The 24,326-nt window shown below is 40.6% G+C and overlaps 1 long non-coding RNA gene across 5 annotated transcripts; it reads right to left on the bottom strand.

Annotated features, from left to right (window-relative positions):
* Positions 1-23: 23 nt before the first annotated feature.
* LOC103162323 lies at positions 24-24,241 on the bottom strand. 5 transcript variants are annotated; one of them, XR_004770234.1, is made up of 7 exons: positions 21,915-24,241; positions 21,428-21,503; positions 19,912-19,969; positions 8,187-8,272; positions 6,952-7,046; positions 6,382-6,428; positions 24-80 (listed from the first exon to the last, which is right to left on the bottom strand). It is a non-coding gene; the product is annotated as an uncharacterized LOC103162323 (long non-coding RNA). The 5 variants fall into 5 exon arrangements; XR_003485604.2 differs by having other exon boundaries at positions 6,952-7,009; XR_004770236.1 differs by lacking the exon at positions 6,952-7,046 and having other exon boundaries at positions 40-80.
* Between the last annotated feature and the right edge of the window lie 85 nt (positions 24,242-24,326).

The raw sequence follows: 24,326 nt of genomic DNA, 5'->3' as shown, positions 1-24,326 counted from the left end.
TTCAACTAAGTTCCAGATTTCAGCTCAGTGTATATCTGTGGATGTCTGTCTCTGCTTCCATCAGCCACTGGATGAGGGCTCTAGGATGGCATAAAGAGTAGTCATCAATCTCATTTTAGGGGAAGGGCTTTTAGGTTATACTCTCAACCATTGCCTGGATTGTCAGATAGTGTCCTCCTTGTAGGTCTCTGGAGATCTCCTTAGTTCCAGATCATTCTCAGACATATAGTGGCTCCCTCTGATATGGTATCTCTCATCCTGCTCTCTCTCCTCTATTCTTCCCCCAACTGAATATTTCTGCTCCTCGATTTCCTCTCCTCTACTCCTCTTCTCTTGCTCTTATTGTGGCAGCTCCCTCTCCCCTACCCTCATGCTCCCAATTAGCTCAGGAGTTCATGCCACTTCCCATTCCTGGGGTTCATTTATCCCTTAGAGTCCTTCATGTTTCCTAGTTTCTTTGGTGAAGAGGATTATAGGCTGGTAATCCTTTGCTCTATGTCTAAAATTCATATATGAGTGAGTACATACCATGTTTGTCTTTTTGTGACTGGGTTACCTCACTCAGGATGGTTTCTTCTAGTTGCATCCATTTGACTGCGAATTTCAAGATTCCATTGTTTTTTTCTGCTGAGTAGTACTCCATTGTATAAATGTACCACAATTTCTCAATCCATTCTTCAGTTGAGGGGCATCTAGGTTGCTTCCAGGTTCTGGCTATTACAAACAATGCTGCTATGAACATGGTTGAACATATGTCCTTGTTGTATGAACATGCACTTTTTGGGTATATACCCAAGAGAGGAATGGATGGATCTTGAGTTAGACTGATTCCCATTTTTCTGAGCAACCACAATACTGATTTCCAGAGTGGTCTTACAAGTTTACACTCCCACCAGCAATGGAGGAGTGTTCCTTTTTCTTCACATCCTCTCCAGCATAGATTGTCATTGGTATTTTTGATTTTAGCCATTCTGACAGGTGTGAGGTGGTATCTCAGAGTTGTTTTGAGTTGCATTTCTCTGATGGCCAAGGATTTTGAGCACTTTCTTAAGTGTCTTTCAGCCATTTCAGATTCCTCTGTTGAAAATTCTCTATTTAGTTCTGCACCCCACTTTTTCATTTCATTGTTTGGTGTTTTGGTGGCTAGCTTCTTGAGTGCCTAATATATTTTGGAAATCAGCCCTCTGTCAGATGTGGGATAGGCGAATATCTTTTCCCATTCTGTGGGCAGTTGTTTTGTCTTACTTGTCCTTTGCCTTGCAGAAACTTCTCAGTTTTAGGAGGTCCCATTTATTAATTGCAGACCTCAATGTCTGTGCTACTGGCGTAATGTTCAGGAAGCGGTCTCCTGTGCCAATTTGTTCAAGGGTAGTTCCCACTTTCTCTTCTAGAAGATTCCGTGTGGCTGGATTTATGGTGAGATCTTTGATCCATTTGCACTTAAGTTTTGTGCATGGTGACAGGTATGGATCTATCTGCAATCTTCTGCATGTCCGAATCAAATTGTGCCAGCACTGTTTGTTGAAGAGTTGAAGATGCTATCTTTTTTCCATTGTATAGATTTAGAACCTTTGTCAAAAATAAGGTGTTCATAGGTGTGTGGGTTAATATCAGGGTTTTCAATTCGATTCCATTGGTCTATCTGTCTATTTTTGTGCCAATACCAAGCTGTTTTCAGAACTATGGCTCTATAGTAGAGCTTGAAGTCAGGGATGGTGATGCCTCCAGAAGATCCTTTATTGTAAAGAGTTGTTTTGGCTATCCTGTATTTTTTGTTTGTTTGTTTTTCCATATAAAGTTGAGTATTGTTCTTTCAATGTCTGTGAAAAACTGTGTTGGGATTTTGACAGGGATTGCGTTGAATCTGTAGATTGCTTTTGGCAGGATTGCCATTTTTACTATGTTAATTCTCCCTATCCAAGAGCATGGGAGATCTTTCCATTTTCTGGTATCTTCTTTAATTTCTTTCTTTAGAGTCTCAAAGTTCTTATTGTACAGGTGTTATGATAAATCTTTCCACCAAATGTTGCCTGAGCCCCACCTCCACGTGTGTGCTTTACACCAGCTGCCTGCCTGAGTTAGGCCCAAATAAATACACAGAAACTTGTATTAGGTACAATGATGCTTGGCCAATGACTAGGATTCTCATCTGTTAGCTCAGTCTCAATTATCATACATCTATATATTTTATAAGACTTATCTTATTGGACGCCTTATTGGCATCCCTCCTTGCCGGTGGCTCACATCCTGCCACTGGAGGAGGCAAACGGGAAAAAAGGGACCCTTCCTGTTTCTCCTTCGCTTAAATATGAGTCCCCTTGCTATGTCATTGCCAGCCTGGATCAGCACTTCTCTACTACGTTTCCCAGAATCCTCTTTGATTCCTAGGTCCCATCTACTTGCTGTCTCATTGGCCAAACAGTATTTTATTTAACAATCAATAAGATAAACATACACAGTACATTCCCCATCATACAGGTCTTTCACTTTTTTGGTTAGGATTACCCAAGATATTTTATGTTGCTTGTGGATATTGTGGAAGGTGATGTTTCCCTGATTTCTTTCTCATTGGGTTTATCATCTGTATATAGTAGGGCTACTGATTTTTTTGAGTTAATTTTGTATCCTGCTACCTTGCTGAAGGTGTTTATCAGCTGTAAGAGTTCCCTGGTAGAGTTTTTCGGGTCACTAATGTAGACTATCATGTCATCTGCAAATAGTGAAAGTTTGACTTCTTCCTTTCCAATTTGTATCCCTTTGAGCCCCTTTTCTGGTCTTATTGCTCTAGCTAGAACTTCAAGTACAATATTGAAGAGATATGGAGAGAGCGGACAGCCTTGTCTTGTTCCTGATTTTAGAGGAAACGCTTTGAGTTTCTCTCCATTTAGTTTGATGTTGGCTATTGGTTTGGTGTATATTGCATTTATCATGTTTAGATATGTTCCTGTTATTCCTGTTGTCTCCAAGGTCTTTATCATCAAGGGATGTTGGATTTTGTCAAAGGCTTTTTCAGTGTCCAGTGAGATGATCATGTGGTTTTTCTTGTTCAGTTTGTTTATATGGTGGATTACATTGATGGATTTTTGTATGTTGAACCATTCTTGCATCTCTGGGATGAAGCCTACTTGATCATGGTGGATGATTTTTCTGATATGTTCTTGGATTCGATTCGCCAATATTTTACTGAGTATTTTAGCATCCATATTCATAAGGGATATTGGTTTATAGTTCTCTTTCTTAGTCATATCTTTGTGTGGCTTGGGTATCAAAGTGATTGTAGCCTTGTAGAAAGAGTTTGGCAATATCCCATCTGCTTCTATTTTGTGGAACAGTTTGAGGAGTACTGGAATTAGCTCTTGTTTGAATTTCTGGTAGAATTCTGCAGTGAAGCCATCTGGCCCTGGGCTTTTTTTGGTTGGGAGGCTTTTGATGACTGCTTCTATTTCATTAGGGGTTATGGGTCGATTTAAACTGTTTATCTGATCTTGGTTTAATTTTGGTAAGTGATATTTATCCAGAAAACTGTCCATTTCCCTTAGATTTTCGAATATTGTGGAGTACAGGTTTTCAAAGTATGACCTGAAGATTCTCTGGATTTCCTTAGTGTCCGTTGTTATATCCCCCTTTTCCTTTCTGATTTTGTTAATTAGCATGCTCTCTCTCTGCCTTTTGGTTAGTTTGGCTAGAGGTTTGTCTATCTTGTTGATCTTCTCAAAGAACCAACTCTTTGTTTCATTGATTCTATGTAATGTTTTCCTAGTTTCTACTTTATTGATTTCAGCCCTCAGGTTGATTATTTCCTGGCGTCTACTCCTCCTTCGTGAGTTTGCTTCCTTTTGCTCTAATGCTTTCAGTTGTTCTGCCAATTCTCTAATGTGACTTTTCTCCAGTTTCTTCATGTGGGCACTTAGTGCTATGAACTTTCTCCTCTTAGCACTGCTTTCAGAGTGTCCCATAACTTTGGGTATGTTGTGTCTACATTCTCATTAAATTCTAGGAAGTCTTTAATTTCTTTTTTTATTTCTTCCTCAACCCAGGATTGGTGCAATTGGGTGTTATTCAATTTCCATGAATATGTAGGTTTTCAGCTATTCGTATTGCTGTTGAATTCTAGCTTTAATGCATGGTGATCTGATAAGATACAGGGGGTTATTTCAATTCTTTTGTAACTGTGGAGGTTTGCTTTGCTGCCTACTTTGTGGTCAATTTTAGAGAATGTTCCATGTGACACTGAGAAGAAGGTATATTCTTTTGTGTTTGCATGGAATGTTCTATAGATATCTGTTAAACCCTGTTGGGTCATAACTTCTGTCAGATCCTTTGTTTCTTTAAGTTTCTGTCTGGCGGTCCTGTCTAGTGGTGTAAAGGGGGGGGTGTTGAAGTCTCCTACTATAAGTGTGTGTGGTTTTATGTGTGGTGTGAGCTTTTAGTAATGTTTCTTTTACAAATGTGGGTACCTTCGTATTTGGGGGCATAGATCTTCAGGATTGAGACTTCATCTTTGTGGACTTTTCCTGTGATGAGTATGAAATGCCCTTCTTCATCTCTTTTGATTGATTTTAGTTTGAAGTCTAATTTGTTAGATATTAGGATTGCTACACCAGCTTGTTTCTTGGGCCCATTTGATTGGAAAATCTTTTCTCATCCTTTTACTCTGAGGTAACGCCTGTCTTTGAAGTTGAGGTGTGTTTCTTGTAAACAGCAGAAGGATGGATTCCGTCTTCGTATCCATTCTGTTAGCCTATATCTTTTTATGGGTAAGTTAAGACCATTGACATTTAGGGATATTAATGTCCATTATTTGTTGGTTCTTGTTTGTTTTGGATTTATTGTTGGTGGTGTCATTGTGTGTGGATTTCACCCTCCTGTTTCTTTTTGTGTTTGGTAAAATTAGATTATCTATTGCTTGTGTTTTTGTGAGTGTAGTTATGTTCGTTGGTTTGGAGTTTTCCTTCCAGAACCTTCTGTAGTGCTGGATTTGTGGATATGTATTGTTTAAATCTGTTTTTGTCATGGAATATCTTGTTTTCTCCATCTATAGTGATTGAAAGTTTTGCTGGGTACAGTAGTCTGGGTTGACATCCATATTCCCTTAGTGCTTGTAGGGTATCTATCCAAGATCTTCTGGCTTTCAGAACTTCCATTGAGAAGTCGGGTGTGATTCTGATTGGTTTGCCTTTATATGTTACTTCGCCTTTTTCCTTTGCTGCTCTTAATATTTTCTCTTTATTCTATAGATTTGGTGTTTTGATTATTACTTGGTTATTATTATTATTATTATTATTATTATTATTATCATTACTTGATTATTATTTGTTGTTGTGGGGACTTCTTTTTGTGGTCCAGTCTGTTTGGTGTTCTGTAAGCTTCTTGTACTTTCATAGGCATATCCTTCTGTAGGTTGGGAAAGTTTTCTTCTATGATTTTGTTGAATATGTTTTCTGTACCTTTGAGCAGTGTTTCTTCACCTTCTTCTATACCTATTATTCTTAGGTTTGGTCTTTTCACGGTGTCCCATATTTCCAGGATATTTTGTGTTAGGGATTTGTTGGACTTGAGGTTTTCTTTGGTCGATAATGTATAACCTCTAGCGAGTCTTCAATAACTGAGATTCTCTGTTCCATCTCTTGAATTCTATTAGTTATACTCACATCTTTAGTTCCTGATTGTTTATCCAGCCTTTCCATTTCCAGCATCCCCTCATTCTGTGTTTTCTTTATTGTGTTTATTTCAGCTTTCATGATTTGAACTGTTTCAAGAGTTTCCTTCACTTGTTTGGTTTTTTCTTGGGTTTCTTTAGATTCTTTAAGAGATTTGTTTATTTCTTGAATTTTTTTGATTTGTCTTTTCCTCCATTTCATGTAATTTTTTGCTTGCTTTTTCTTCTATTTCTTTAAGGGATTTTCTTGTTTTCTCTTTAAAGGTCTCTATCATCTCGCTGAGATAATTTTTGAGGTCCATCTCTTCTTCATGCTCTGTGTTGGGCTTTTCTGATCTTGCTGGAATGGAGTCCCTAGATTCTGGTGGTGTCTATTGGTCTTTCTGTTGTTGAGTGGGTTCTTATTCTGTCTTCTTCCCATATCTTCTTCCAGTGGGTGCAGGTGGGGTCTCTCTATCTCCTCTTGTGACCCAGTGGTGTGTGGGGGCCAGGGATTCAATGTCCGCAGCTCTGGATGGTCTTGCCTCTCCTGTTAGTCTCCTCACTCTGAAGGAGTTAGGCCTCCATAGGGGTCAGGTCGGTGGAACGGGAAGGAAGAGTGGGGTGTTTCCAAATTCAGGGAGCTCTTCCTTGCCTGGGTGTGTCTACCCCAAGCAGGCCCAGGGAGTTTGGAGTGAATGGGGCTTTGGACAGGAGTGGGGTAAGAGCAGAGGGCCACTCACCTCGTTATGGATCAGGTCCCACCTGGGAATTCTTTAAGGGGGAATTACTTAAAAAGAGAGAGAGAGAGAGAGTGAGAGAGAGAGAAGACATTCTTTTTTCCCTACATTAAAAATGGGAAACAATTCAACACACAGAGTTAGTTCTCTATATGCATGGTTTGAAAATGGAACAATTAAATGAAGGGATAATCAACTTAGCTGTGATTGACATAATGTCAATTATCATTTTGGTAATTCTTGTTTTCTCCCTAAAAAATTTGTTTGATATCTGCCAAATATGAAAAATTGACTGATAAGATAAAATCCTTAGAAAGACAGACTAATGGAACTAAGAAAAATATTCACACAGACAGTGGAGTTTAGAGCAGAAGTTGCCACATCATGGCATTGTGAAACTGAACGGGAGCTTCCCAAGGTTATTAGAAAACCTTAATTTATCTAGTTACCATTCAAGAATGACCACCAGATGATAGGCATTCCCAAGGCTATTCTAGAGTTAACTGGGATCCTTTAAACATGTTAGATGTGAAGAGTTTAAGGAAGCAATAGTTTCATATGATTTGCACTCACCTTTTGTGAAGCAGATGTTAAATTCATGGGCCACTTGGAACAGGGTTATTCTACAAGACTGGAAAGATTTAGTTACAGCAGTATTGGAGTGGGTCCTCAGTTATAGTGGAAAACATGGTGAAGAGAGGAAGTTACCATCACTGAACTGTGAGGTAGGGTTAGCAGTTATGAGATTTCCTAAGATCAAATCCTTGGTGAGGGCCATTATGCTGATGTGAAAAACAGACTCCATATGTCTGTCTTGGCCCTATATCATACAGCAGATTGAATGTTTGGGACAAGATTGAAAAATCAGGAAAGAGGACTGGGCTATTTACTAAAATTATACTAGACCCACAAAGAAGCCCTCATTGATTTTTTTTTTACAAAGATTGACTTCAACTGTAAATAGAATGATATCAGATCCAGGAGTTAGACACATATTAATTGAATTTTCAGCTTTTGAAAATGCTAATCCAGAATGTAAAAGGATGATTAGTTCTTTAAGGGAAAGACCAGCACCAATGGATGAATGGGTTAGCAATACAGCTGATATTGGATCTCCTGCTTATGATGATACTTGGATAGGAAAAGTAACTTCTAAAAATGTTAAGAAAAGTCAAAGGTTAGATGTTTTAATTGTGTTAAACCAGATTATCTGAAAGAAATTGTAAATAAGGTGCTCCTAAGAACATTGTTTTTTTCTAGAGAAAATCCAAATAGAAGGCCCTTGACTTCTGGAGCATGCAGAAGGTATGGCAAAAAGACTGGCATTGGACTAATGAATGAAGGTCAACATGGGACAGGCAAGACAACCCTTTGCTATTGGGAAATGCCATAGGGGCAGCCACTCCCAGGCCCCCATATCAAATATGGATCAGTCATTCCCTGTCAGCATTGGGGAAACTGCTCCACAGGGCAATTAAAAGACTTACTGTCTGTTGTGAAAAACCACACTGTGGTGGACACAGAACACCTTTAGAAGGTAAAACAAAAATTTCAGGAGAAACTATAAAGCAAATATCGTGACAAACTTCTATAAATGATCAAAGTCCAAAGTTAAAAATATGAATAAGGCCAACTTGGGGAAGAGTAATGGCTAAACATCATCCAGATTTGATTTTCTGCCACAAGCAGGCTGGTGTTGCTATCGGAAGACTGTGTGAAAATGTGATGGCAAATGTGTGATTTGTGATTCCCATGTGCAACCCTGCACCCTGGTTCACACATGTGATGAGTGTAACTCTGGATCTTACCAGGGCCGGCGTGTGATCTGTGGAGGTCCGGGAGTCTCCGATGCCTACTATTGTAAAGAGTGTATCATTCAGGAGAATGGTGCGTTCTATGAACACAAAAAATATAGGTGATGGGTGGGTGGCTCCTTCCTCCTCCATCAAGCTGCTGCAGCTGCCAGAAAAGACACCTACTACCACCAGCAGAAAGGGACCCGAACCCAATGTATCATTAGAACAGCCTGCTAGAGCTAGTGGCCCCCTGCCCCTGTCTTTCCCTCACCATTCTGGTGGGGATGGAAGAGAGGTCTTCACAGAGTACTCTAGCAGACTGGAAGAAAAATTGCTAGGTTAGTTCATAGTTTGTTCTAGTTGGAGAAACAAGGCTCTGCTCTCTACATTGATAGATTCTCTCCACACCAAAAGCTTCAAAATGAGTCTTCTATCTGCGGCCTTGACAATGAAGCTGCTACAGGCAAAAGCATGACCTTGCAGCAGCTATGATGGTGGTGGTCTTCCGTCACCCTCAGTGTGGCCAGGAGCCATCAGAACAGTAATGTGATGCGACACTTCCCAGGTGGTGCTAGCTTCATGTTATTTTCCTTCTTAGAAATTGGAAATTTCTGTTGTTCTAGTAAAGTTGGTGTTCTTTTTTCATGGTAGTGAACACCTTAAATCCAAGCTCTCAGAAGGCAGAAACAAGCAATCTGTGTGTTCAAGGCCAGCCTGATCTACAGAGTTGAGTTCCAGAACAGACAGGGATACACAGAGAAACCCTATCTTGAGAAAAATAAAAATAAAATAGAACAAATAAACCACAAAATGGAAGCCCAGAGTGGGGACACACATGAGGACCCTGCCCTCAGGAGGCTGAGGAGTCCAGGTCAGCCTCAGCAACAGAGCAACAATTTTGCCAGCCTGGCACAATGGCACACGCCTTTAATCCTGACACTCAGGAGCAGAGGCAGGCAGATCTTTCTGAGTTCGAGGCCAGCCTGATCTACAAAGTGAGTTCTAAATAACCACAACTATGTAGTAAGACCCTGTCTCAAAAATATTTCCTCAAAACCACACTAAGCCAAACCACAACAGAAAGCAAATAAATCTCATGAGAATGGTATTTTACACACAAAGGATGAACATTCCTCATCTGAGAACTACAAACATTCCAGAACCCCAAAAGTTCAATCATGCCTAGTATAGTAGCCCAGGCTGGTCTGGACCTTCTCATGGCCCTGCCTTCTATGCTTCAATGACTTGGCCCACCCCACAAACACTAGGCCCAACTAACAACTGTGGTAAGCCCATCTGCCTCAGCCCCAGGAACTAAGAGTGCTTGCACATGGGCCTGTGGGGCAGGACTGCATCTCTTGGTGCTCACGTGACCTGGGCCTGTGGGGATCCAGGTCCATTCTGAGCACCTTGGGCAAGATAGAAGAGAATGCAGAACAGAGACCCGGAGTGCATCAAGCATTCCAAGTAGGGCAAGGCCATAGATGAGGGAGGCTCTCAGTCACCACAGAGCTTCTTGGATACAGTTAATCTGAGGCTGGTGGGATATCACAAGTTCTGAGGTGGAGGAGGAAGCACTGAAGGAATGTGGACAGTGCAGTGAGCCCCCACAAGCATGCCAACTGCCCTGATGAGAAGCCATGTGCAAGTGTTACCACTTCCATCTTGTCCACTGATGTCCAGCTCCCAATGGCAGCCACTGCCTCTGCCGAGCAGGCAAGCTAGGATTGTGGCTGCTTCCCAGTGCTGGGTAGCTGCTCAGTCATAACAGCCACATAGTAGGTAAGGATGATGACACTAAGCTTTCAGGACACCCAGGGAAGTCAGTACTCCAGGAACTGGGGGAACACGGAGTACACCTGGGAGCCAGCCAGGGCAACTGGAATGGACATCTCTGGTCCACACTGAGCCTGGAGGAGGGACATGCAAAGTCATCATCTATTCACCTGATGCAGAAACTTCTCTGCCTTAGTCCTGGCAGGTAGGGACTAGCAGATGAGGGTCTGTTTGGTTATCAAATTTCTGTTGTTCTATTAAAGTTGGTGTGTATTTTCTGGTAAAAAATATGAATAAATGGCATTATAATTGAAGGTTTGGTAAACACAGTGACAGATGTAACAATAATTGCACCAAAATCTTAGTATCCAAATTGGCTTCTTTAAGAGGTAAACATTCAGCTTTTGGGGACTGGAACTTTATCTCAGGTAAAACAGAATGAGAGATGGGTCAAATGTGTAGGGCCAGAAGGACAGAGAGGAAAATTAAAGCCATATGTGGCTAGCATAGCAAGGAATTTACAGGGATGTGATTTGTTATAGCAATGGAATACCCAGATTAACATTTCTCCAATCTCAGAAACAAACCATAAACTAATGTATGTTTCTGAGAAAAATATTAAAAGCTATTGTAAGGAATAGTCACTGACCATTCAGGTTGTACATAAACAGGGCACACCAGCTACTGATCTTTTTAAGGTACCTTCAGCCCCCCCTTTAAAATGAGTAACTGTTCTGGAACAATGGCCTTTGACATCAGAAATATTACAGGCATTAGAACAGCTGGTACAGGGGCAGTTAAATATTCAGCATATTGAAGAATCAACCAGTCTGTGGAATTCTCATGTATTTGTTATTAAAGAGGACTCTGGAAATGGAGAATGTTAACAGATCTAGGAGCTATTAATATGGTGATTCAGCCACTGGACTCCTTACAGCCTAGAATACCCTTGTTTTTCCTATTCCTAAAGGATGATCTATTGTAGTGATTGATTTAAAAGACTGCTTGTACACATGGGGGTGGGTCTAGGCCCTATCCCAAAGGATACGACAGACTCTGATGGAACCTATGGAAGGCCTCACCCTCCAGGGGGAACAGAAAAGATATGTGATAGGTAGGGTTATAGTTGGGGGTGGTGGTAGGGGAGGACAGGAGGGAGAGGGAACTGGGATTGACATGAAAAACAATCTTGTTTCTAATTCAAATAAGAAAATCTGCAAAAAATACTGCTTGTTTGCTATGCCTTTGCAAGAACAGGATAGAGAAAAATTTGCCTTCACGGTGCATACTTACAATATGCAGCCTGTTAAAAGCATCAGTGGAAGGCAGCTATGCTCACCACTATATCACCAACTTATCCCTAGTACATGAATGGACTTTGGGAGCCCACTCCACAAAGAGGGATACTCTCTCAGCCTAGACATATGGGGAAAGGCCTAGGTCCTGCTCCAAATGGTATGACAGACTTTTAAGATTCCCCAATGGAAGGCCTCACCCTCCCTGGGGAGCAGAAAGGGGATGGGATAGGAGGTCGGTGGAAGGCAGGGGAGGAGGGGAGGGAGAGGGAACTGGGATTGATATGTAAAAGAAGCTTGTTTCTAATTTAAATTTTAAAAAAAGGAAAAAAAAGTATCAGTGGAAAGTTATTCCACAAGGAATGTTAAACAGCCCTACCTTGTGTCACTATTTTGTACAACAGCCATTGGGAATAATTTGAAATCAGTTTCATCAATGTATAATTTGCCATTATATGGACGATATCTTACTATCTGATTCAGATGCAGATACCTTAGGAAAAATGTTTGAAGAAGTAAAGAAAACTTTTGCCTTGTTGGGGATTACAGATTGTTCTTGAAAAAAATAAAAAAGGAAGATTCTGTTAATTCCCAGGATATAAGATAGGTTACAAAAAATTCAACCACCAAAAATACAAATCAGGAGAGATCAGTTTTGAACTCACAATATCTTCAAAAATTGCTGGGAAATGTTAACTGGCTATGGCCCACAGTTGGATTGACAACTCAAGAACTAAGTAATTTATTTCAAACCTTACAAGGTGATAAAGACTTAAATAGTCCAAGCAAATTATCAGCTGAAGCTGAAAATGAATTGGTTCTGATGGAGAAAAATATTACAGGATGAACATGTGTATCATTTGGATCCAGAGATTAATTGTATTCTAATTATATTCTACTTTCTACCCATTCTCCTACTGGAATTTTTTGAGATGGGGTTTCTCTGCATAGCTTTGGAGCCTGTCCTGGAACTTGATTTGTAGACCAGCCTGGTCTTGAACTCACAGAGATCTACCTGCCTCTGCCTCCAGAATGATGGGATTAAAGGTGTTTACCGCCACTGCCCAGCCCTGCTGGAATTCTTATGCAGAGAGAAGATATTATTTTGGAATGGATTTTTTACTGCACAAACAGAGCAAAAACCCTAAAGGCCAATGTAGAAACGGTTTCTGAATTGATTCTAAAAGGAAAATTGAGACTTGATCAATTAACAGGAATGGATCCAATAGAAATTGTATTACCTTTTACTACTAATGCTGAAATTTCCTCTTTATGGGTGGAAAATAAACATTGGCAAAGAGCTTGCAGTAAATTTCTGGGTGAGATTAGCAACAAATATCCCAAACGCAAGAGACTTCAATTTATAAAAAGAACTACTTAGGTCCTTCCTCACATTGTACAAGGAACACCAATATCTGGAGCCCCTACATTCTATACTGATGCAAAAATAAGGAAAGGCAGGTTATAAGTCAGGAAATTTAAGTAAAATGGCTCAAAGTCATTATGATTCTGTTCAAAAGTAAGAATTATATGCTATTCTCATGGTATTATTATTAGATTTTTCAGAACCTCTTAATATAGTTACTGACTCTCAATATGCAGGAAAAGTTGCTTTATATATTGAAAATGTTGAACCTATTCCAGATGACTCAGAATTAACTTTGTTATTTATTCAATTATAAGAAATAATTAGAATTAGAAATCATCCCTTGTATATAACAGGTATCAGATCCCATACAAGTCTACCAGGCCCTCTAGCACAAGGTAATGATGAAACTGACCAACTGTTGGTAGGAAATGTGCTAGAAAACTCAGAATTTCATAAGAAACACCATATTAATAGCAAGGATTTGAAAAAAGGATTTTCCATCACTTTGCAAAAAGCCAAGGAAATTATAAGGCAATGTCTTTCTTGTTCTTGGTATAACCAAACTCTACCTGCAGGAAGTAACCCAAAGAGTACTCAAAGAAATAAATTTGGCAAATGGATGTGTTTCATTTAGCAGAGTTTGGAAAATTAAAATAAGTACACCATACCGTAGATACTTATTCAGGATTGCAATGGACAATTGTTTTGAATTCTGAAAAGGTTGATTCCATAATTATACATTTATTAGAAGTTATGGTCATCATGGGGATACCTGTACATATTAAGACTGATAATGCTCTAGCATATATCTCTAGTAAACTGAAACAATTGTTTGTGTATTACAACATAAAGCATATTACAGGCATATGTCACAATTCTACAGGGCAAGCAGTTTTAGAAAGATCTAATTATACTGTAAAAGATATGCTTAATAAACAGAAAGTGGTGATAAAGACCTCCAGAGATAGATTGCACAATGCCTTATTAACTTTAAAATTTTTAAATGCTAATGAAAAAGACTGACAGCTGCAAGAGACATTGGATAATAGAAAAAACTGCTGAATTAAATCAGCCTATATATTTTAAAGATGTGTTGACCTTTGAATGGAAACCAGAACATGTGTTACGTTGGGGAAGAGGTTTTGCTTTTGTTTCCACAGGAGAAGAAAAACTATGGATACCATCAAAACTGATAAAGATTCAAAAAGGAGAGACCTCTTAATTAGAAGAGGTGATAGTTCATCAAACAACATGGTCATTCAATATAAACTAACTTATAAGACTAGCAAATGCCTTTTATTTGATCAGATACAATCTGCCAAAAAGGAAACTCCCCCAAGTTAGTATGGGGCAGGATTTTGTCTTTCCAGGAGAATGAAGGCATCCAGCTAAGGAGTCTGAATACCACTGGGAAAATGAGACAGCTACAGAAAAAGGGTGAATCATCCAGAGAAAATGTCCCAAGAAAAGAATAAATTGGTATATTGGTATATTACAATTTCAACAGGATAAAATTTCATAAATCTTCCCAAATGTTTATTTCTGCTGTTCTCTACAGACAAATAATGCTATTGGTCTTTTTTGTCATCCCACTTCAGTTAAAAATTAAAGCTGGCTTTGGAGTTGAAGCCTGGTTTTCTCCCTCTCTAAACCCAAACATGCTTGTTAAAGTAAAACCCAAAAATCTCAGTCTCATGTCAGAAGAGCCACCTGATATAGGACAGAAGAAAAAATCAAAATTAAGGGACTATTCTATTGCAATTGAGCTCATAATTCTTTAGTTTTATTTTGACCCTTTAAAACTTTTCCTAAAGGGATCTCATTCTACAAAGAAATAGGGGGACAGAAATGATAGAATAAAAGGGTAGATTATTGAATCTACTTTTAAACCAGAAAACCACTTACTAGTTTTAAATATTGTACACTGGTATGTATTTTTGTATATTGGTACAAATTTGAGGTTATTTTTGTTATACTGTATATATGTTTCTACTCTTGTTTAAGATAGTTTTGTATATTAACATGGTATGTACTCACTCATAAATGGATATTAGACACAGAGCAAAGGATTACCAGCCTACAATCCACACCCTCAGAGAAGCAAGGAAACAAGGAGGACCACTGTAAGAGAGACATACACAGTCACCCAGTGAAGTGGAAACCTCAAGAGCCCCTGAGCAAATTGGGAGCATGGGGGAGAGGGGAGGGAGGTAGGAGAAAGAGGAGGGGAGAAGGGGAGGGAATAAGAGGAGGGGGGAGGAGAACATGAGGGATCAGGAAGATTGAGTGGGGAGAGAAATAGAGAAGAACAAGAAAAGAGACACATCAATAGAGGGAGCCACTATAGGTTTAAAGAGAAATCTGGCACTAGGGAATTGGACAGAGATCCACAGGATGACCCCAACTAGGAACCTAAGCAATGATGGAGAGGCTACCTTAAATGCCCTTCCACTATAATGAGAATGATGACTACCCTAAATGTCATCCCAGAGCCTTCATCCAGAAACTGAAGGAAGAAGCAAAGACCCACAGCTAAGCACTAAGCCCAACTCCTGGAATCCAGTTTCAGAGAGGGAAGAGTGACTAACAAAAGGGCCAAGACCACGCTGGGAAAACCTGCAGAAACAGCTGACCTGAGCAAGTGGGAACTCATAGACCCCAGTCTGACAGCTGGGGTAGAAACATAGGACTAAACCAGGTCCCCTGAACAGCCTTCATCCAGTAGCAGATGGAAGCTGAAGCAGGCACCCACAGCTAAGCACTGAGCCATACTCCTGGAATCCAGTTGTAGAGAGGGAGGAGGGATGAACAAAGCCATCAAGACAGTGCTGGAGAAACCTACAGAACCAGCTGACCTGACCTAGTGAGAGCACATGGACACCAATCGTAAAACTTGGGAACCAGCACTGGACTGAACCAAACCCTCTGAATGTGGGTGCCAGTTAGGGGTCCTGGGCAGGCTATGGGAATTCTAACAGTGGAACAAGTATTTATCCCTAGTGCACAAATGGACTTTTGGAGCCCATTCCTTATGGAGGGATACTATTTCAGCCTAGATACATGGAGGAGGGCCTAGGCCTCCCCTCAAATGATGTGACAGACTTTCACAATCCCCCATGGAAGGCCCCACCTTCCTTGTGGGGTGGATGGGGTGGGTTGGGGGGGTTGGAAAGGGGCATGGGAGGATGGGAGGGAGAGGAAACAGGGCGGGGATTGATATATAAAATTATTGTTTCTAAATATAAAAAATGATACTCATGCTTGCTTTGTTTATAGTTCCATTTGATTGGAGTCCTTTTGTCCATAAGACTGTGTCTATCTTTAAAGCTAAAATGTGTTTCTTGTTGACAACAGGTAGATTTTTGTTTCTTCATCAATTTAATCCATCTATTTCTTTTGATTGGAGAATTAAGGCCACTGATAGTGTGATAACTGAAATGTGTGTGTGTTAATCATGGTCTTTGCATCTTTGATTTTGGCAGTGTTATTTGTGTCCTTGTGTTTTAATTATTATGACTTTGTATTTCTCTCAGTCTCTGTACCCTGCTCCTTCTTCTCTTCATCTTGAAATATTACTTCCTGTATTTCCTTAGATTTGGATTTTGTTAGATATAAAAATTTAGCCTGTTTAAAACATACAAAGTGTTCATTCCCTCTCAGTTATGGTGGATGGGTTTCTGGGTGTGTTGATCTAGGCTGGACTTTTAGGACTTGGAGTTCACTTTTCCAGGCTCTTCAGCTTTCATAGTTTCAATTAAGAAGTCAGCTGTTTTTCTGATAGGTTTTCTTTTAAGTCATTTGCATTTTTCATCTTAGAGGTTTCCATATGCTTTTTTTGTCCTGTATACTTAGTGTTTTCAACATGATATGCCTTTGGGTTTTTTTTTCCTGTTGTCTTTGGTCTTCTGTCTGCTTCTTCTATCTTCTTTTCCTGCGATGTTGTTGAAGATCTTGTCTAGTCCACTGTTTTGAGATTCTCCAATAATTTGAAGATTTTGTTTTTGTTTATAATATTCCACAGTTCCTGTGTATTCCTTTCCTGTGTTTAATTTTTCCTATTGATGTTAATTTACTCTAGATGCTCTGCCTTATACTTGAGTCATGATGTTCCATATTCTGCTTGCTTTAGTCTATGAATAATGCTTTCATTTGAGTTTGAGAGTTGAGCTATTGGGTTTTTAGTCCATCTTAATTTCAGTTTAAGCCCTCTTTAACATTTTTAATCTCCTTACTAAATTGCATTTTTCAAGTCTTGGGTTGTCTATGGCATCTCCATCAGCCTTGTGTTTGTGGATCCTTGGCATCACTCAGATGTTTATTCTTCTTAAGCTCTTTATCCTTAATTTCATTGATCTGTTGTTTTTAGTTTGACTCTCTCTCTCTCTCTCTCTCTCTCTCTCTCTCTCTCTCTCTCTGTGTGTGTGTGTGTGTGTGTGTGTGTGTGTGTGTGTGTGTGTGTGTGTTCTTTGAACTTCTTGTATTATTTGGTGAAGTTAATGATTGTCCTTTTACATTGGGACTCAACTCAAAATTCCTCAATGTCAAACATTTCTACAGGACTGGTGGGCACTGGAGAGAAGATACTGGCTTGATCCTTTTTTTAAAAAAAATAGATTCTTCTCTCATACAATAATCCCAACCACAGTTTCCTCTTCCTCCATCCCTCCCCAACTCCTCCACCTCCTCACTCCCAGATCTGTTCCCCATCTGTTTCTTCATCAGAAAACAGCAGGTCTCCAAGAGACAACAAGCCAGACAGGACAAAACAAGACACAATATGACAAGGCTAAAACCCTCAAATAGAGGCTGGATAAGACAACCCTATAGGAGGAAAAGAGACACACCCACCTCTACTGTCAGGAGTCCCACAAAAACACCAAGCAAACAGCCATAACATATACACAGAGAACCTGATGCAGACCAATGCATTCTGTGTGTTTGCTGCTTCCGTCTCTGAGCCCCTATGAGCCCTGCTTAGTTGATTCAGTGGGCCATGTTCTCCTCGTGTCCTCCATTCTTTCTGTCTCATTCAATCTTTCTTCCCCTTCTTCCACAAGGTTCTCCAGCTCTGAAGGAAGGGGCTCCTTTGAAGACCTCCAATTTAGATGATCTCTCCACATAATGTCTGACTGGTGGGTTTCTTCACTAGCTCCAATCTGCTGCCAGAGGAAGCCTCTCTGATTATGACTAAACTGAGTATAGCAGAATCTCATTAGGAATCATTTCATTCCCTATTTGGACCCTAGGCCTCTAAGTTGTATTTGGACCCTAGACCTCTAAGCTATCCAGTCTCTGACTCCTGGCCATCCATAGGGCATGGGGCTTCCTCTTGTGGCTTAGGCCTAGAGTTAAACAAAACATTGACTTGCTACTCCCATTAAGTTTGTGCAACATTGCCCCAGTACATCTTGCATGGAGGAAAGATTGTAGGTAGTTTTGAGGCTGGGACGGTCTAGGTATATTCTCTCTGCAGAGTACATTCTCTTGACAAAGAGACTAGAATATAGGGATGACGGTTCCGTGCAAGCAGGTACCTACTCAACATCTCTACATATGATGAGCTATATGGATGTTTCCTCAGCAAGGGAGCTGTGATGTCAGTTTTCAGAGAGCCACCCTCTGTCCCAGCATCAGCCCAAGCTGTTTAGGGATCTCCACGGGACCCCCTTGACCAAAAATTCAATCAAAAGAAACCCAGTTCCACAATTGGAAGCCTTGCCTGGCTACAAAAAATGCCCAGCTCAGACTCATATATCCTCCATTGCTAGGAGTCTTCTCTAATGCCACCTTCATAGATTCTAGGAGGTTTCCACTGCACTGGGTTTCCACACTGAGCTATGAGGCCCCCAGTTCCAGCTATCTTTCCCCAAACTCTCTCCCTCCATCACTTACCCCCAACCCCTTTGGCTCCCAACCCCACCCACTCCCAGTCTTTCTGCAAAATTCTATTTCTTCTTCCCAGGAGGACTCATGCACACAAACCACCACACCCCCGCCCTCAGCACTCCTCTTTAGTAACCTCTGTAGATTTATGGATTATTTATTTAAAAGCTAATATCCACCTATAAGTTAATGCATAACCATATTTGTCTTTCTGGATCTAGGTTACCTCTCTCCAGGTGATTTTTTTCTAGTTTCATCCATTTGCCAGAAAACCTCATGTAATTTTTTAAATAGCTGAATAATATTCCATTCTGTAAAGCTGCTATGAACATAGTTGAGCAAGTGTCCTTGTTGTACAATGGAACTTCCTTTGGCTATATGCTCAAGATTGGTACAGCTGGGTCATGAGGCAGAGATTACCAACTTTCCAAGACATCACCATATTGATTTCCATAGTAACTGTGTAAGTTTGCACTCCCAACAGAAGTGGAGGAGTATCCCAGTGAAGAAGACATCAGAACACGGAAAGATCTCCCATGCTCATGGGTTTGTAGGATTAACATAGTAAAAATGGCCATCCTCCCAAAAGAATCTACAGATTCAAGGCATGCCTCTTCAAAATTCCAACCAGTTCTTTACAGAACTTAGGAGGACAATTCTCAACTTCATATGGAAAAGCAAAAACTCAGGATAGCTAAAACAATCCTGAAGAATAAAGAACTGCTAGAGGTATCCCCATCCATTATTTCATGTTGTACTACAGAACTATAGTAATGAAAATGGCGTGGCATTGGCATAAAAACAGAAATGTTGGTCAATAGAATCAAACTGAAGATCCAGACATAGGCAGACATATAGGCAGGGGGGACCAGATGAGACTAGAACACTGAATAAGGGTTCCAGGTTAGATCTGGTGGGTTGGGGAGAAGGTATAGGTGATCAGACATATGAAGTTAGACCCTGGACAATGGCATGGGAGATCTGGCTGGGAACAGAGTTTGTGTGATTCAGAAGGGACCTGTGGGTGATGGCAGGTATCCAGTGATTGGCTGCAGGGTAGCAGGGTGTCAGACTAGGCTGGGACACTGGCTGTGGGATCTGGGGTAGATGCTGTGAGTTTGGGAGAAGTGGTGGATGAGGGGGGTGGGGTCAGGGAGACTCACCAGACTGGACTCTTAAGGATGTGGGAGGTCTGGCTGGTGGAGAGGTTGAATGCAGCACAGATGGAACCTGACTGTCTCTTAAAATAGTTGTCCTTTGTAGTAGGCTCTGAAGTCCTTTGTGTACATGCCCAGGAGTGGTGTCTGGTAATGTGGCCATTCTACTTCTAGTGTTTGGAGAAGTTCTAAGATTGATTTCCAAAGTGTCTGCACTAGTGAACATTTCTCCCACCTGTGTGCAAGAGCTGCCTTACCTTCACATCCACGCCAGCTTGTTGACGTTCATATTCCAGTGATGAGCAGTCAGATTGGCTGAGATGGAATATTAGTAGAGTTTAGCCTGAATTTCCCTGAAGGCTAAAAAGGCTGAACACTCTTAAATGTACTTACTAGACATTCATTTTTTTCTTTTGAGAATTTGTGTTCTTTTCCATAGCTTATTCTTCTGGGTTGTCTATTGTCATGATGTTTAAATTTTGTGGACATTGTATGCTTGGGATGTCTAAATCTGTCAATCTGTGGTCCAGGGTTGTGATGACTTACAGTTGCACCACAATAGACTATTTCATTCCTCTGAAGTGAGAGATGTGTTTTGTGTCCACACATCCTTACTACATCTCCTCAGAGGGATAAACCTCTTACACACCATCCTCATGGGTAATTAGGGCCCTCTCCTGCCCCCACTGAGTATACCCCATTTGTCATTTAATCAACTTGATCAACTGCCAAACTCTTTCCCCTGCTGGGATCTTCCAGTGTTAGCTCTCCTGAGGTCTGTCCTTTAAGTTTCTAAACTTGTTTCATTACAAGTGTGAGCATCGCAGCCCATCCCTTCAATTGTAAATATGCATTTCTTCCTTGTTCTTCAGCGCATCCATGTCCATAAAATCATTTCCTGGTAGTGACTGTTTCAAGGAGCTGCCTTCCATGGCTTTCTTAGCTGAAGTCTGAGTGTAACAACCAACAACATACCAGAAAATAACATGACAATAGCCTCTTGAGTAAATATCTGAGACTTCTGCCATCCTATGAGACAGACAGAAGACTTACTCTATGGCCGTGTGCACAGTAGAAGTAGAGATTTAGGATCAAGGGAAGTAAACACACAGCAGGCTGAAAGACCAGAGAATGGCAGTCCATATGAAAGAAAGAAATATGTGAAATAATATTTATAGAAGATGACTATATTTCCACAATGTAATATATTGTGTGTTATTGTTGTCCCTCCTGCTTCTTCTAACCAAATGGTGTTTAAATAAATGTTACTTTGGAGACATAAACATTGGGGTAATAGAACCTGGCAGCAGCTAATGCATCAGCTGCTCTCACAGCTTAGAGTAGGACTTGCTGATCACAAGCATATGACCCATATGCCCTGGACATTAGCAAGTTCATCCTGGTGACATCACCTGTAATTACTGTGCTCAATGTTGAAAGGTGTTCTAAAAATCTATCCTAATCCATAGGTCTACATGATAGGGCACATACTTATACTTGTTTCATTAACTGTGTGGAAACTAACAGAAACTCCATAGTTCTACCTCAGGTTAGCCCTTCCTTTTCCTATAATATATAAAAAAGTGACATATCCATAATAGAAAATGATGACTATCAACAAAATGTCACTGGCGATAAGCACACAGCTCCACACCACACCAGCCCAAGGAGTTCTTTTCAGAGACCTCTAGTCAGGAAAACCAAATTCTGTGACTTCAGCAAACAAATAAATGGAGTCTCTGAACAAGCCAAATGCAAACCAAACATGCTTACATGTGGAAACAGGGAGCACTAGTCTTCTTCTCCAGGAACAGCATACCAATTGGTTACCAATACCAAGTGGTCAGCCCTGAAAATGTACACACAAGTAACATTACACACCCTGAGCAGATTGTATCCGCATGCGCGAATGTGTGTGTGTGTGTGTATATGTGTGTGTGTGTGTGTGTGTGTGTGTGTGTGTGTGTGTGTGTGTGTGAGAGAGAGAGAGAGAGAGAGAGAGAGAGAGAGAGAGAGAGAGACCAAGTAAAGAAAAAGAGGCTTTGAATTAGAAAGAGAGAGGGAGGTGGGAGGACAAGGAAGGGAAATGATGTGATTTTGTTGTAATCTGAAAAAAAATACAATTATTTTAAAAGGTCTCAACTTCTTTACTCATCTGCTACCCCCACCTTGGCCATAGTCCCTTTCACTTCCCTGTCTTCTACAGGTATTTCAGGGTAAGTTCTCACATCTGAAGATTAATGTCCCTTGAAAGTCTCACCTTTTCTAAGGGAGCCAAGGGAAGATAACATGGAGCCGAGCGTGTGCAGGATGGTTATCTGAGGGGATTCTGAGAGAAAATATATCATTAGTCAGAACATTGAATCACATAGCCATACATCATGCAACAAATTGTTATGCCCTGTTCTGAAATGTGTGCCCCCAAATGTCATGGCCTTTTCCCACCAGGAGGTCCCCAAGAAGATGATGTTCATAGCAAGTCATGAAGTCCTAAATCAAAATCTGGCATAGATATAATGTGAGGACTTCAGTCTTGGAAGACTGAGCACACATGTCAGTGGTCATGGATAGCCATGACACTCTGAAAATGGCACAGGTTCTCCCCACATTGCTGCCCACATGTCAAAGGCCATCTGTGTCTGAAAGACTTCTATGACAGTTGTCCTTGTCATCCCATAGACTGTAAAAGAACATAAATGTTATTCCAGGTTTCCATTATTTGTGTTCAGATGTTATTGGGCAACCTTGATCATCATTCTAAGAGCAACCATCATTGGAGCTGAAGGCCCATCATCCCTTTGGGACTTTGGCCAGTCTCCTCCATGGTGATTTTTTAGGGTTCACGAGAAGTCCACACAAGACCATCATTCACACATGCAACCGGCAAACACCTTTATTTCCTATGCCAGCATATGCGGCACCATTCACTTGTACAAAATGGCAATGACTCTGAGTAGAGTGTGCAGTCTCCTTTAAGCACAGCCAAGGGGCGCTCCAGGGACAGTTAGGTTATCCTACCTGTAATTGGCTGAGCAAGTGGCAGTTACAGTAGTACATTTCTGATTGGCTAGGGCTAACATGGCCTAGGGCTACAATTCTTCCATCTATGGGCATGTTTGGATAATTCCCAGGGTCTGTCCCTGTATTGGTCATTGCCTTGAGATATTGTGAGGATGTCTGAAGGCCTTGTTTGTGTTCTCTCCTTTGGCCCCAAATATAATTTGTTGATAAATGCCTCCTGCCCTTTTGGGAGAGACACCTTTTTGCCCCTCTCAGAGAACTGAAACCTAAATTCAGTTGTAAAAAGGGGAGAGTTTAACCCCTTTGATTTTCTGTTTATTATTTGTGTGTGTGTGTGTGTGTGTGTGTGCTGGCTTACCTGCAGATGCCCACAGAGGCCACAAGAGGATGTTATGTTCTCTGGAGCTGAGTTACAGGTGTTTTTACCCATTTACATGGATGTTGGGGACCAAGCTCTGATATGCTATAAGTGTAATAAGTCCTCTTACTCATGGAGTCATTTCTCCAGTACCCAGAAAACATTTTTAGAAGATAAATTTGCTCTGTGATAAAAATCCAGAAAAACAAAATCTAAAATACCATTAACAGTCCTGGAGGCCTTGTTTATTCATTTATTAAGCAAACTTGACCAGTGGATATGTTATGTTATTTTATAGCAGATATTTGAATACTGTCTTTACTAAAAGCATTTATTTTTATTTTGGGCTCACCAAAGTCAGGATGAAAGCTTAGCATCTTGATCTTTAGTAATCTGTGGAAAACTTGGAAGGCACATGGATAAATCATAGACTTAAATTTGTGACTGTATTTTTTCAAATACTCAGTTTTGACCTGGATAGCCAAAACAACCATAAGGAAAAAAAATGAACTTTGGAGGAAATACTATTTCAGTTCTTAAAGTATATTACAGAGTGAAAATAATATGGAATTGGCACAAAAGCAGACATGCAGACCAGAAAACAAAACTGAAGACCCACACATGAGTACATGTTACTTTAACCATTTAATATTTGACAAAGATGCCAAAAACATAAACTGCAGAAAAGAACGCATCTTCAGCAATGGTACTTGGAAACTGGATGTCCAAATGCAGAAGAGTGAACCAGACCTGCATCTACCACCTCACACAACACTAACTCCAAATGCATCAAGCCCTAAACACAAAACACTGAAACCACCAGAAGAAAGGACAGGACATTCCCTATCTGATACAGGTATATAGGACAGGACTTTCTGAACAGGAGTCCATTTGCATTAGAGTTAAGGCCAACACCTGATAGGTGGGGCTTGACAAAACTCAAAAGCTTTGAGGCAGATTAAGAAATAATAACCAGGTGAAGAGGAATCCCCCAGAATGGCCATGAATCCTTGTCAGCTGCACATCCACAGAGGACTGATATCCTGAATATACAAAAAAAAAAAAAAAAAAAAAAAAACTCAGAAAACCAAGAGAGCCTAGCCTAATTGTCTTCAGAGAGGCTTCATCCAGCAACTGGTGGAAACAGATGCAGAGCCCCAGTCAAATATCAGGCTGAGCTCTGGGAATCCTGCAGAAGAGATGGCAGGGGTGGGGTGGGGTGGGAGGATTGTAGGAGCCAAAGAGACCAAGGACATCACAAGAAAACCCACAGAATCAACTAACATGGGCTCA

Source organism: Cricetulus griseus, chromosome 5 (genome assembly GCF_003668045.3).
Source record: "Cricetulus griseus strain 17A/GY chromosome 5, alternate assembly CriGri-PICRH-1.0, whole genome shotgun sequence".
NCBI lineage: Eukaryota > Metazoa > Chordata > Mammalia > Rodentia > Cricetidae > Cricetulus > Cricetulus griseus.
Note: the sequence above shows the minus strand (reverse complement) of the source record. Positions and strands in the feature narration are given on the sequence as shown.